At 37.1% G+C, this 14822-nt stretch overlaps 2 protein-coding genes across 3 annotated transcripts in view; one reads left to right on the top strand and one right to left on the bottom strand.

Annotated features, from left to right (window-relative positions):
* Positions 1-14822, bottom strand: part of DOCK2 (dedicator of cytokinesis 2) — a 4134711-nt gene that overhangs the window by 1227247 nt on the left and 2892642 nt on the right. The gene's annotated exons all lie outside the window — the stretch shown is intronic.
* The window catches only part of INSYN2B (inhibitory synaptic factor family member 2B), a 689561-nt gene continuing 686799 nt past the window's right edge, over positions 12061-14822 (top strand). For both annotated transcript variants that reach the window (XM_044069536.1, XM_044069538.1), the window contains exon 1: positions 12061-12637. The gene's annotated coding sequence lies outside the window, so the exon portion shown is untranslated. The remainder of the gene's footprint in view (positions 12638-14822) is intronic.

Raw genomic sequence — 14822 nt, 5'->3', positions numbered from 1 at the left:
GGTCAGTTTTTACATTGACAATATTTTCACTTATTGCTAACTGTAGGTACCAAGCTACCATTTTTCAATCACAAAAGGATATAACACAATGAAAATGGCTCTCCTTTATTCTCAGTACATTTAAATAAAACAAAGATAAAATTAAGGTTCTACTGTCTGGTTCAATTCCAAGACTTAGAAAGGTAGTCCAAAGCTAGCATGTAAGGAGTGAAAGGAATTGCAACTTAGAAATACTTAACATGTTGTGACTTCCACTGATTCCTCACTGTTGAGCCTGTTTTAGTATATCACAAAACAAACAACTAAAAACATCCTTTAACATTCTCATTTCTCTAGGCTGAAGGTTTACTTGTCTCAGGAGATTGAATATATGCTACTAATACTAAATTATGTCTTGAGAAACATACTATCCTCCTGATAACCTTACAAACACAACTGGGTGGATTATCACTTCACCACATCCCATGGAACGCTAGTGACTGACCATAAAAAGAGTTAACTAACTTCACATACTGATCGGGCTAAATCAAGAAGCAGTGCTATTAATTTGTACAATTTAAACTTCTCCCATTCACTCGCTATCATGTCCTTCATACTTGCCTATTCAGACTGTCTTCTGGTACAAGCAAGAAACTCACCATAGTTGGATAGCTATGTGGAATAATCTTACAATGAGACAGTGGAGTGACTTCAGTCAAACAACACTAAGTTAAGCACCTGTTACAAATCGTGACTAAAAGCATGATTACTGCAGCATCAATGACTTCACGTGCTGCCAAGCTTCTGCTGACTAAAACTTGGATATGCATAATTGAACAGTTATACAATAGCACCTTTAATATTCCAGCTTCCTAATTTAGACATTGCTTAGAAAATAATACACTAATAATCTTCCTATACAGACTCAAGTACAGTCAGTTTTAGAAGTAGCTATTTGTGATGTTAACAGTAATAGAAAGCCATGCACATATTATTTATTATATAATTACTTCCATCATTACTATGGCTGTTGTTATGCATGTTAATGCATCCAGTTTCTATGCTGTATTTCACACATATTGCCCATTGCTTCTTAATTCATTTACTGCACCTACTACCTTTCTTGTAACCAATCCAAAAGATCCAGCACACTCATCTTCATACCCAGTGCAAATAAATCAATAAACGGCACCACATCATTGCTGCCATACAGACATTTTCCTAACAGCTGCTGTCACTGGATCATTAGAGTATTTGAAAAGGAAATGCGATAATGTCTCAAGCATAAGTTTGATAAATGGACACAAGAACTGAGATCTGCCTAAATATTAGTGTTAAACTGCTCCAACATTTGTATCACAAAGCATTTGTAGTAAACCACTGACTGTCTTCACAGGAGTTTAGAGCGTGGGATACAGCAATATAAGATGTGGTGAAAGAAGCGTGACTTTTGTTTGTCACACCCCTACACAGCTTTGGCATAAATATTAACCTGTGATGCTTGTTTAACCTTTTCTTTCTCCTAAATGTTAGATTATTTGTCAACTCCTCTATTACCCCTCCAAAATTTAGTGTTAACTCATGGCTCTGTGAAAGCAGTTTTCTGTTTTCATGTTTTCATGTTTTCCCCAATTTGCTTCTTGTCTTCTGCATTGTCCTATTTGTTACATTTTACTGTAAAACCTAATAAGGCCTATTAAGTTGACAAAATGGCCTTAACATATATCTTAAATGATAACTAAAACTGGAAATAGAATTGCAAACCTAGCTTCTCAGGTACTATTTTTTGTTTATTATAGCAAATTCTGCATAAATGTGTTGTGCTAAATGTACTACATTACTAGATTTGGTCCATTTACTGCATCATCATTAATGTGATATATAGCAATATATGTGAAGCATAATGTTTATTAATGTTAACTTGTTACTATAGTTTGTTTACGTTTATATAAATGTAAAGGCGGCTATGTAGCAAGTGATTATTCAATGCAGGTGCTTAAAAAAAAGATATCATAACTGAAATGCTATCTTTAGTGACTAACCTGGCAGTTGCCTTATAATGCTTCTAGAGTAACTGTGCTGTTACAATCAGGGCAAACAGAATGTTGTGATAATGTAGTGAAACTGGGCAAAATGACACTATATTGCAGAACACCAAGACAAAATAGAAATAAAACAAACTCAAAACCAGATAAAAAATGAATGAACAGCAGTGGAAGCAATAAATCCAAACACAGGACCGTAACTGAGTTAATAGTTAAGCGCTTTCACTCACTTTAATCAACATGAGCTTCTTCAGAACAAACAGTTTTCCAGTTCAAAATGCATTTATAAACTGGTGTCAATTAAATCACATGACATTCTTAAAGAAATCTAACCATTTATAAAAATAAAAAATAAATAGATAAAATAACCAATTTAAATACAATAATCTAATATGATGTATTATAATACATACAATTTGTTTGTTTGTTTGTGTCTTTCGGCTTTTCCCGGTTAGGAGTCGCTACAGCGGAACTCCGGTCCGCTAATAATTGGTAATTGATTTTTACATGCCAAGTTACCGGCCCTGACGCACAACCTTCAACAAAGGTACGCCCATTCACGCATGTCTCCACGCAGAAGACGCTCTAGCTGATACATACAGTATTAAATAATAAAATAAGACACTTATTATTATACACTAAAATAATAGGTAGTCAAAGTAATGAACTACCTATTTCTAGCTATTATTAAGAAACATTTAATGATAATAGTGCCATTGAGGCCTGGAGTTTCATCAGCAACCAAAACTATTTGCCACAAACTTTCTTTACATTCTAAGAAAGTCCTATAGTCACCTGTAAAGGATCAGAATTAACCCTTTCTAATACAAAGAAAGAAAATTTCTTGAAGAGTAAACATTCTGTTGCATGCACTGCCAAAGCATTAGTTCTATCCTTTTTTCTAAAGGCTAAAACATGCTCATATATTCTTTTATGTAAAGTTCTAATAGTTTTTCCAACATAATTTTATGTTGGGTTTATAAGGGTTAGGAGGGTGGCCTAATGGTTAAGGTGTTTGTCTTACAAATACAAAGTGCAAGGTTTGACTCTCACAAAGTATAATTGACTAGGCTTAAAATGGCTCGCAAGGGCAGTTAGCTTAGTAGTAATCTATGAATATTTAAAAGTATTTATTATATAATTAACACTAAACTATTCTATTTCTGGAGGGTTGGGAGGGTGGCCTAATGGTTAAGGTGTTTGCCTTACAAACACAAGGTGCAGGGTTTGAGTCTCCCAAGGGATAATTGGCTAAGCTTAAAATGGCTCGCAAGGGCAGCTAGCTTAGTACTAATCTATGAACCTATGAACCTATAAAATTTGCCACATGTATCACAGGTAGCACAGTATACAACATTGGTGGTGTTACAGGTGTAATAATCCTTAGCCCAGAACCTTCTCCCTATGTGTTTGAATTCTATACTGGACACATTACTCATAAATCTACATTGTTTACATTTTCCACAGGAAAAACTACCAGCAAGCCTAGATGTAGAATTCACAGCCATCATCTTATTGTTTTCCAAAATATGCTTAATACTGGTAGTCTTCCTGTAAGAAAAAATGTGGTCTTACACCCAAAATTTTTGTGAGTTCGGTATTTCCCATAATAACCTTCCAATGATCCAGTAAAATTCTCTTGATGTAAACCATCTCATTACATATTGGTGCGGGAAAAGCTAAAGAAAAAACAAAAGGGTCTTTACACTGAACACTTGGGGACACTTCCCTAACGGTGTCCCTAATGCTCAAAATGGGACAAGTAGAAGTGTTTCTAAGTGCTAATACTTCCTGAATGATCTTCTTAAGCCAAACTAAATTGTAGCCTCTCTCTCGAAAGAATTGTGTCAATTTGACTACCTCATGCAGAAAAACAAAATGTTCAGTTGTCAACCTACTGAGGTGTACGAATTGACCTTTTACCACTCCACCCTTCATATGGGCAGGATGTAAGCTTTCCTTGTGTAGATACTGGTTAACAAAGGTGGCCTTCCTAAATATTTGACTCTTGAAATTCATTGACACAGTTTCAAAAGTTAAATGAAGATCTAAAAAATCTATAGACTCACCAAAACCTCCAACCGTGAATTTAAGAAAGGTGGTACTACAATTCAGATGCTCCACAAAGGATAGAAAGCTACTGTAATCGCCCTTCCAGAGAAAGATCAAGTCATCTATGTAATGCCTATAGAACAAAATATTGTCTAAAAAGGCAAAACATACAGAAATCTTAACTCCCAGTGGGCCATGACAATATTAGCAAAAGATGGAGCTACTCTGGACCCCATAGCAACACCTCATATCTGCTGAAAGAAACTACTACCAAATTTGAAAAAATTATTGGTGAGAACCAACTCCATAAGGGTACAAACAGTGTTAACTGTATTGTTCCCAAGAGATGTATACTGTGTCAAATATTCTCTCAGGTATTCTAAACCTGCCTCCTGGTTTATACTTGTGTATAGAGAAGTGACATCTAAACTGGCAAAGAAAAAAGCTTCAGAAACTTTAAGTTCACTTAATAATTCTAATAAATGCCAAGAGTCACGCAGACAGAACTTTGATTTCTGAACCACTGGATTAAGTAAATTATCTAGCCAAAGGGAAATAGCCTCAGTTTTAGAATGAGCTGCTGACACTATAGGTCTAAAAGGAGGACTAACATGTTCCTTATGTACCTTGGCAATACCGAACAAAGCTGCCATTTTAGGGTATTCAACCTGTAAGAACCTGTACGTGTCAAAATCTATGCTAATCTCACAAAATAAATCAAATAGCATTGTATCTACCCTTTGAAAACAGTTAAGAATAAATTCACTAGTAACTTCTTTGTAACATTTGTCATCATGAAGTAAGGTTAACATAGCAGATTCATATACTGTGGTCTTCATGACTACTATTGAGCCCCCCTTGTCAGCTTTCATAACTCTAACTTCTTTATTCTTACTCAAATCAAACAGGGCCTTTCTTTCTCCTTCTGACAAGTTAGAAACATAAGGTCCTACACTCAAAGTTCTAAACTGTCTTTCACAAAGAGTGCCAAAAACTTGAATGGTAGAATTTAGAGCAGGATTGTAAGTGCTATTTTTCTTGCAAACTGTCACTTCACTCCTGACTTCAGGAAGATTATCAAAAATAAATTTCAGATTTAATTTCCTTAAATAGAACCTGAAGTCAACTATCAATCTAGGGATATTCACAGTATTCGAAGGTATAAAAGAAAAACCATGTTTTAACACAGAAACTGTATCTTGGTTAAGTTCATCACCAGTAAGATTCAAGATTTCAATGCCAAAAGTCAGTTCTTTTTCTGACCTTTCCCCTTTCCCTTGTTCTTGTTCTCCGCCTGTTGTGACCATTTTGGAGTCTTTTTGTTGCCTGTGGAGTCCACCAAAAAAGGACCAGTACCACTGGCACCAACCAAGTTGTTGTTTGAATTTTGGCTAGTTTGACCATTACCATTGACATTGTCAATGGCACCAGAGCCACCAGAAATATCAGGCCCCACAGTCAAATTGTTATCATTATTGGCATTGTTGTTAACAGTCCCTCTAGTCACTGCAGAAAAGAACTGTTTCCTACCATGGCTCAAATTGTTAGAGTTAAGTGGATATGCTGAGCCGTTTGAGTAGGAATTTAAATCTCTTGACAATTTACCTCGCTTCCTAACTATAACAGAAGCCTTGTGCCGGTCAACTTTAGCAGCTATACCACAATACAAACTGTTGAAAGAAGGAAAGCTTGGTGACATTTTAATATCTTTGTCTAAAGTCTCTAAATCACTTCTCATAGAAACAATGTCATTTTTGTACTGCAGCACCAGAGCTTTCATAAGCGAAACACTTGTAGTGTTGAATAATTCAACTAATTCTTTATACAGGGGATCGCCATAGTTGACACAGTTAGGGAATCTAAAAACCCTTAAACCTTGTGGTACACAACAACGTTTAATGTTCCCTTCAAAGTATAAGATTTCTAACTGCAAAGACGCTATTTTAATAGCTAATCTCTCTAATTTAAAAATATTGTCCTTGCATGTCTCAAAATCTCGGACATTATTGTCGGCTGTAGTGTCACTTACTTGTGTTGAACCGACACTGTTCTTGACATCAGAAAAAGGATTCAGGTCTGTGGAAAATAAGTTGCTGACAAAATCTTTACTGTTTAGATTCAAAACAGCCGAGGAAACTCCATTGCCTCTAGTACCAGAAAATTACCGTGTTCCACTGTCTTGAGCATGCGCATCAGAGCCAGGACCGCCCTCTCCTCATACTTCACGTCTTTCACTACCATGATTACAATTACCATGGTAATTAGAAAGACCTGGTAGCCTAGAGAAACCTTCACGGATAGCACCCATGATGATAGTAGTAAGCTGGTCTGATACTCCACCCAAATCTCCTGAAGTGGAGTGTATAGTCAAATTAAGGTTGCTATCCTGTGTTGAATCGCCTCCAAGCATGATGCCACTCACAAAAACACCAAGACAAAATAGAAATAGAATGAACTTAAAACCAGATAAAAAATGAATGAACACCAGTGGAAGCAATAAATCCAAACACAGGACCGTAAGTGAGTTAATAGTTAAGCGCTTTCACTCACTTTAATCAACATGAGCTTCTTCAGAACAAACAGTTTTCCAGTGGTATTGGGCCTGACCCCTTAAAAGATCAAGCAGGCACTGCTAAAGATAGAAGGCAAAACAGAAAGATGTTATCCATGTGGTACAACCTAGAAGAAAAGGCAGAAGAAATTATTTAGTGCAGTAGAATTACAACATCTGTTTCACAGGTTTGGAAGGAATCTACCATTTCTGCAGGTAGTCTTTCTTTCATGTGCAAACCAAGGGAGAAAAAGAATTCAAGAACATAATACATAGTTGCAGGACTGCAGCAGTGAAACACTGCATTCACTCCTACTGGGGATTGGAAGATAACATGAGCAGACCAAGCACTGTTCAAATAAATGTGGTTATATTTGGGTGATAAAAGAGAGCTCCTTTTCTAACTGAACACTGAAGTACACAGCTGGCTCGACTGCCTACAGGGAAGGAACCCTGCCTATGGTCCAGGTCACTAGGAACTGATTAGTGGTCCTTGTACTTGATAAGCTGACAAGGAGAATAAGAGGAATGAAGGTGCTGTGACCATTCACCTCTTTCTGAAGGGAGGGATGGAGATTATGTGTTAGGGAAGAGTGTAGCCACTGTGTTACAGAAGATTACAGTGGACTGTACTCCAGGACAGAGTGCACAGGAATGCAGAGGAGGTGGCATGATACCTCTCAGCTAGAGCATATCCTTGTAGTGTCCCACTGTATGGTCCCTGAGGATGGAACCCTAAGACAGGGACATCATCACAGAGATAGATGCTTATCTCAAAGGGTGGTTGCTGTGAATGAGTCTAGTACTGGTATGAGGGAATGAGGCTGAAATTCCGCCTGGCCGCAGTATGACGTTCTTCAGTATGTCTGTCAACCCGGCCTTCGCCCCTGGTAACCAAATGGGAAAAGACGGGACATTTGGGTAAATTGGGAAAGAACAGCTAATTATCAGTGTTAAGAGAAAGTAAATACAAAAAAAAAGAAAAGAATCTGGAGGGATAATCTCCAAAAATGACAAACTAATACTAATAAAGGTCATCATTTCTATTGTGCAGAGGAATCAAGCCTTGACTACCACTTAGATGACGAGTTTGATTAGCCGCTGATGTCCTGGAAGTGCTGGCACAAAAGAGATAGAAGCAATGTGACTGATGTCAGCTCCGCCATCTCTCGGTATAGCATCTCACTCCATAAAGCTAGATGAAGCCTGAAGCTGGAGAACACCATCAGCATACTATAGTCACTAATGGTGGAGATGAATGAAATAAAACTTGACATAGCTGGAATAATGTGTATCTAGGATGAAATAAAACTTGATATAGCTGGAATAATGTGTATCTAGGATTGTGAAGACAGGTAGTAAAATATCAGGATTCCAGAACAAAAAAAGTAATCTGAAAGACAATATCAGGGATGACAGGGGGGGGTAGGAATACATGTAAGGAATGACTGCCTAAATGAAGAAGAGGATTCAATGGAAAAGTGGGGATGCCAGATATGCTAGCATCAACTAAAGCAGATGGTGAGAGATGTATGCCCAGTGTAGTAGTCTGTAAATACCTCCTGTGTTCTGCCCACTGGAAGTTGCACTTTTGATGTGAGAACTGATCAAATGTGTGGATGGTGGTAATATGTTTTATATAAGTTAAAATTATCCTCCATTTACTTGAGAGCGATCACTATGACTATCACTAGGGTTGGGAGGGTGGCCTAATGGTTAAGGTGTTTGCCTTACAAACACAAGGTGCATGGTTTGAATCTCACAAGGGATAATTGGCTAGGCTTAAAATGGCTTGCAAGGGCAGTTAGCTTAGTACTAATCTGTGAAGCCAGGAAAGAGTGATACATTTCAAAACCACTGACAGAAGGCAGACTAGAGGAAAAAGGAGAATATATAAATCTAAAACAGTAAAATCCTGGATATGTTTAATTAACCCTTGTGGTAAAAGTAGAGAACTGAGGTTGAAGAAGTCCACTGAGACCAGTGTTACTGTCATCTTAAAGACCAGAACTGAAAATGCAAATTTCTAATATGTGGCAAGCCTTCAAATCCCCCACATCTGCTGCTTTAACATATTATATTCCAAGATCATGGCATATTGTGGGAAAAAGCAAGGCACACACTACTACAGACATCTCAGATTTTGAGCTCTGTTTAGTAAAACAGCCTTTCCTTTAGACTTTGACAACTATCTGTTGCATAGGTGACCTTCAATAACTGCACTTAACAGAATTGTGTAATGGCTTATACAGGCTGTGTGTGAACACTGACATATTTTTTTCAGTCCAAAAAATCAATAATTCAAACAGAAGTATGCAGGTTGTGTGTCTGGTTGCCTGATATCTGCAATCTTTGCCAATAGTCTTTACTGGATCATCAGAACTGGAACTCAGAAAGTTTGGAATAAAAAACTGCTGAAATAAATCCTCTAGCTCTTGACTTAGACCACTGTTAGTAGTGTGTGTAAACTAAACAAATCACTTTTTCTACTCAAAGAACCGACACTAACAAAACCTAACTGTTTCAAGTTGTGATTTGGTAAGGTCCAAAGGCGCAAGATTAAATAGCACAAAAGATGACAAAAAAAATTGTGCTTAGCCCTAAGGTGTAAATGTGGCCAAGCATAATCAGAAATAGCCTAAAAATTAGTTGGAACAAATGGTAAGCAGCCAGCAACTCAGTACAAGTATTCTGCCTTCCTGCATTTAGTGATCCTCAGTGGCCCAACCTGTAGTCTAAGAAACATGCAGACATCTCTGATTAAGCAGCCATGCTATGGAATGGCTTAAAGTGTAGAAGTTGGTGCAGACAATAAAGGTGCTGTTAACAAGCTGCTTCCAGTGGTCCAGCGTTTAATTCCTTCAGACTCTATGACTCTGAGCAAGTCACTTAACCAGATAGTGCAACTAGGCCAAGTCTAAAAAATGTCCGTGGAGATCAGTGGTCTTAACCCAGTTAACTAATAAACAAACAATTAAATAAATAAATAAAAGACAAATGTCAATATTTACAGTGCACACACTTAGCTTTATGCAAAAGCCTCAAAGGCAGCAGGTGAGTTATGTTGCAGTTAAAAGATTTGGAGCTATTAAGCTGCACTATTTTTTTCTTTATTTCAGAGGTAGGTAAAGACATACACTAAGCTGTACTAGTGGCCCTGTCACCAGATGGATGTCACTTCAGCATCAACCTCCTAGGAGTGATTGCTCAGATAGCAAAGGCTGGCTACATTAAATCTCCATGTGGTGTAGCTAAGTATGGCAGACCAAGTAATTAGTTCATTACTGCTCCAGTCAGAGCCCTATTTCTGAATTGCACAGGCTGTATAAGCACAAACCAGACAGAATTTCTCCAGGCCAGTCTGCTTTGTGTTTACTCTGATCTGGACTAAAATGTAGGCATAGCACAATGAAACTTCACATTACAGTTCAACATGGCATAAAGTTCTCTGCATGGACAGACTTTGTGCCACATGTGTATGGAATTTGACTTAATGCAAGTTTGGAATATTTTTTTATGTTTACAGGCCTTAGATATCAAGAACACACTCTTTTAGAGAAATTATATTGTAGCGTCTCATTCCAGCAGGAGATTACTATAAGCTGAGAGGATGAGAAAGTTAAGACTACTTGTTTATTTTTTTAACCTTTATTATTACTGCCCCTCCCCCCATCATGTTTCTTCTGTAGCTATACTGTCTGTAGTTCTCCTTCCATGTGGATATGTCACTCACTGGAGACACGTTCCATACTTCCTAGCATTCCACTCCACACAAATGGCTTCTCTTATTTCTTCACCTGACATTGTCTTATTGTTTTCTTCCTTTATCTGTGACCACTTCCTCCTCTATTCTGCCACAGCAGCCATTCCTCTATGATGTATGCACTTTCTCTCCTTTGTTCATCACACAGAGATACAGGTCTTCCTTTAACAAATCCAGTGGTTCTTGTATGTGAAAATGGTTCTACCCTAAGAGTGGATTTAGACATTTATTCATATACTACGTATTGACATACAAGTTGCCTTAATACCTGTTCTGGGTTTTTATATTTATAAATGCCTTCTGTACATACCTTTATCTGTCTACACATCTATACATGTATAGTGTGTGTCCATGTAAATATAAGGTTTACATTCATTTGCTCAAATGTCACATTTTTCAATCGCTAAAAAAAAACTGGTAAGTGTGAACAAAAATCAGCTAACTGCACATACCAGTTATTTACTTTGTGAAATTCTAGTACAGTAGGATTGGTTAAATTACCTTTTCTCCACTGTAGTATGACCTTGGAGTTGGCATGTATAATCAGCAGAGCATTGAGGAACAGGGGGGCTTGCTCTCCTACAATAAAAAAAATTACTTTGCTTTGTTGTTTTTTTTTCCATAGGCTGAAGATTGTGCATTTGTGATTGATCACTTGCCATCCGGTGTTTTGATTTTAAGATAGATGGACATCTATGTATCTATCAATATATATGCACATATGTGTGTGAGTATTTGTTTTGTGTTCCTTTTCTACATAGAACTCTTTCTCTGTTTATTATTTCTTGAAGTATGTGGATGAAACAACTTCATTTTATTTCTCCTAATGCAACAAGATTTTTCTTGTGAGCTCCATCACTGCCTTACATCAAAGCTGTTGTACTGGGTTCTCTAAGGGAACAGTTGTATGTCTGTGAGATGAACAAAGAAAAGACAGTACATCATACAAGAATATCTCTCAAAAAGGAATCCTTGAGTTAAGGGGGACAGAGTGCAATGATATGAAGAAAATGTCTAAGCATCTCATAGGATTAATGTTGTTTGTTTCCATACATCCATTAACAATAACCACGTATTCTAGAAATATTGTGCATAGAATAGAACCCCCCCCCCATACCAATTCATGATATACACACTGATGCAGGCACAGACATATGACAGACACACACACACACACACACACACACACACACACACACACACATTGTGGTATCTGAAGAAGACTACTTCTAATAGTGGAAGAACATGCAAGCACCACACAAGAAATTAAGTGGGCTCCACGATCAAATGCCAGACTCTAAACTGTGTAGTAGTTAAACCAATTACTGCATAACCCTTATGAATTTATTTTATTAAAATAAGCATTAGTGTTTAGAGATCCATTTGCAGTTAGCAAAGACTATCTAAATGCTGTTACGATTCATCAGCTCTACATGGTTGTTTGCTTACAAGGTTCTGTCAGCAAATGTCACCTAGACAGAGATGAATTTCCCTGAAACACAGTGTATTCAGAAGAAAGCTGGAAGGAGTTAAACACTGGTCAGCAGAAATCATTAACTCTCACACAAACACACTGAGGATATGCTGGGAGCCACACACATGGGCTGGGCTCTGCCGTTCGTGTATGTTATTTTAAGAAGCAGATTCCTCCAACAGTTTTCATGTAAAGCAGTGATGGAGCTTAGAATTGCCTTATACAGACAGGAAGAAATAACAGCAGAAATTCCAAAAATCTAAGGCAAAGTTTAGGTAATAAACAGGACAACCTGTACAGGCAATCAAACTTTAACATTAGATAACATGTTTGTGTACAGTTCCATTACATCAACGTGTAGCACTTAAATTCTGCCCATTTTCATTACGGCTGCATAATCATACAAAACTGTTTTCAGTTTTGTCTTGGCCAACAGCATGAATGCACATGGTTTTGACATCTCTGTCATTTCTCAGCTTCTTGTCAACTTAGAAACAAATTCACTGCTCAACGAGCATTCTTTAGCAATGTTGTCTTTAGCCAACAGAGGGCTCTTCATCTCCAGTTTGAAAGCTGCTGTCCAGCTGCTGAACGCTTTTATTTATTCCTACGTGAGCAGAGACTCTGCACTTCTTCCATATAAACAGCAAAAAAAAATACAACAGCAAGGACTTATGACTTAACATGGAGTAATGCTAGCGAGGGTTTGATTCACTTTACCACGGAAACAAGAGACCTGCATCTTTTCAGATTTTCCAACCGAAATTTATCAGGTAAGACTGCCTTTACCTACCCTATTTCCTAACATAAAGAGCCTTTGTGATATTACTTGCATCATTGATGCACTTTTAGGGTTCTCACCACCTATGTTTGCTTCTGGCTTCTTCAGTTTTAAAACCTATTATAGCTATGGGCAGGGAAAAATGTCCTCTTCTTTCATGAACAGTAGATCGCTTTGTGATATGTTAAGACAGGGTTTGGGAGATGAATACAGAATGTTTGCTTTCAGAAGAACTTTTGCATTTTAACTCTGAGGTTACAGCTGTGTTTGCTTTATTAAAAAAATGCCAAATAACATTTTATATACAGAATCTGTAGCTGTGAACAAATGTTCCACTTTGGGAAAATGTTCTTTTTCAGTCTCATAAGAGTACATCTACAGCTTTCTTCCTCTGAGCAAATCAGATTAAGTCACATTTTTTGGTTGTCTGTTCTCCTGGTAGATATCTGCACAACTCATGCACCATCTTTTCTGGAAATCTGGAAAGCTAAGACAGTAAAAATGGCAACTTTTAAACTTTTAACTGCAAAAGTGATGATTTTTATATCTAGTTAGTAAAGGAATGCAAGAAAAATCCCTAAGGTGTATGCATTATTTGCATTATAAAACTTGTGCCCTTCTCTTTATCAAGTGATAGCACTATCAGTTTTTCAGTACTATGTCAGAATATAAACACAACTGCTATGAAACTGGACAAGAAAGCATGAGTGGCTTGACAATGTGTGTGTGTTCTTTGCAACTTTCAACTAGTTTGAAGTGACAATAAGCTTACTTTTAATCTGTTTCCAGAACAGTACTTTAACTTCCCTCTAATGAGTTGGTTAGATTTAAGTAACCAGACATTTTAATCTTGAGACATTCTCTGTTTTTTGTAGTCAATGGCACTGTTAGGTGTGGTAAATAAAGAACATAAACAAATAAGGTCCCACAGCAAGTCACATGCTATTGACTGTGGTGTATTCTAACTACTGACTGTGGTATCAACAACTTTGTATGCTTATATCTGGGCTTCAGACACTTTTTTATTCAAGCTTTCTATTTTGTCAGCTATGCTCTCTTGGCTTTTTTTTACAAGCATGTCTGCTATAGTATGGCACACTAACTTGCTGAAATCTTACACATTTGTAATGCACCACAGATCTCTTTAGCTATTATTTTTAACAGCACTTATAATAATATATTAGATTTACACAGGGGAACTTGGTACGTAGTGCACCATTTTCAGCTTATACATTGCTGAATAATTAAACTGTAGATGTAAGAAGAACAGAAATCTACATTGTCTGGTCTCACCCATGGGCTTGGTAACACCAAACTTTTCTACAAGTATTTTATGGTTGCTTAAGAATATGCTGTTGTAGAACTAAAACTGCAAGGAAGATAACTTATCTAAAATAATACCCAAATCAAAATCTGAATTACAAAAGCTTGCCCCATGTTCTTTCCATAGAACATGACTTTTACAAGGTCAGGAATGTGCTAAGATGATGGAAAAGGCAATAAAGCTTTCCTCAAGAGAATACATGCTGAAGGCCATCACTGACATTCTAAAAAAGGAAGACATGCACAGAGTATTTTGAACAGGTGTAAATTAAGGTTAACCACATTCATTTTCTGGGAATAAGGCAGATCTGTTTTACCACATTGCAGTGTAATTAACTAATGAGAATTATACAAGTGAATATTTGCTGATGCTAGAAGCTGGCGTCACCAACCAGACAGAACCTGATAAAACTCTGTACATCTGAAGTCACTTAACCAAATGCTTTCTTGAGGAAATCCTGCTTAATTATCATTTATAACCAGTTCCTTAGCCAACACAGAAAGGTCAAATGCAACTTGCAATGATCAGGTATCTTGACAGAAAGTTGAGTTAAAAGGCCAAAACAACCTGCACTGCCAGAAGCCTCTGTTTGTTGTGTGGTACAAGCAGTAAAACTAAAAAAGGAGTTACCTCAAGTCTGCTTATTGTTCGTGTGTGTGTGTGTGTGTGTGTGTGTGTGTGTGTGTGTGTGTGTGTGTACTTCTGTAAATGTGTTCATATCATACATAATAGCACATACAGATATATACAGTTTACAATTCAGCTGTTTATAATTTGTCTTTCTGAATGTTAATATGTCTTCCAGCCAAACTTGCACTTCTGTATTTAACAATCTAATACAGTTAAAATCACA

This window comes from Protopterus annectens, chromosome 4.part0 (genome assembly GCF_019279795.1).
Source record: "Protopterus annectens isolate FY-2018-M chromosome 4.part0, PAN1.0, whole genome shotgun sequence".
Classification (NCBI taxonomy): Eukaryota; Metazoa; Chordata; order Ceratodontiformes; family Protopteridae; genus Protopterus; species Protopterus annectens.
This window is presented reverse-complemented; position numbering and strand designations above follow the sequence as displayed.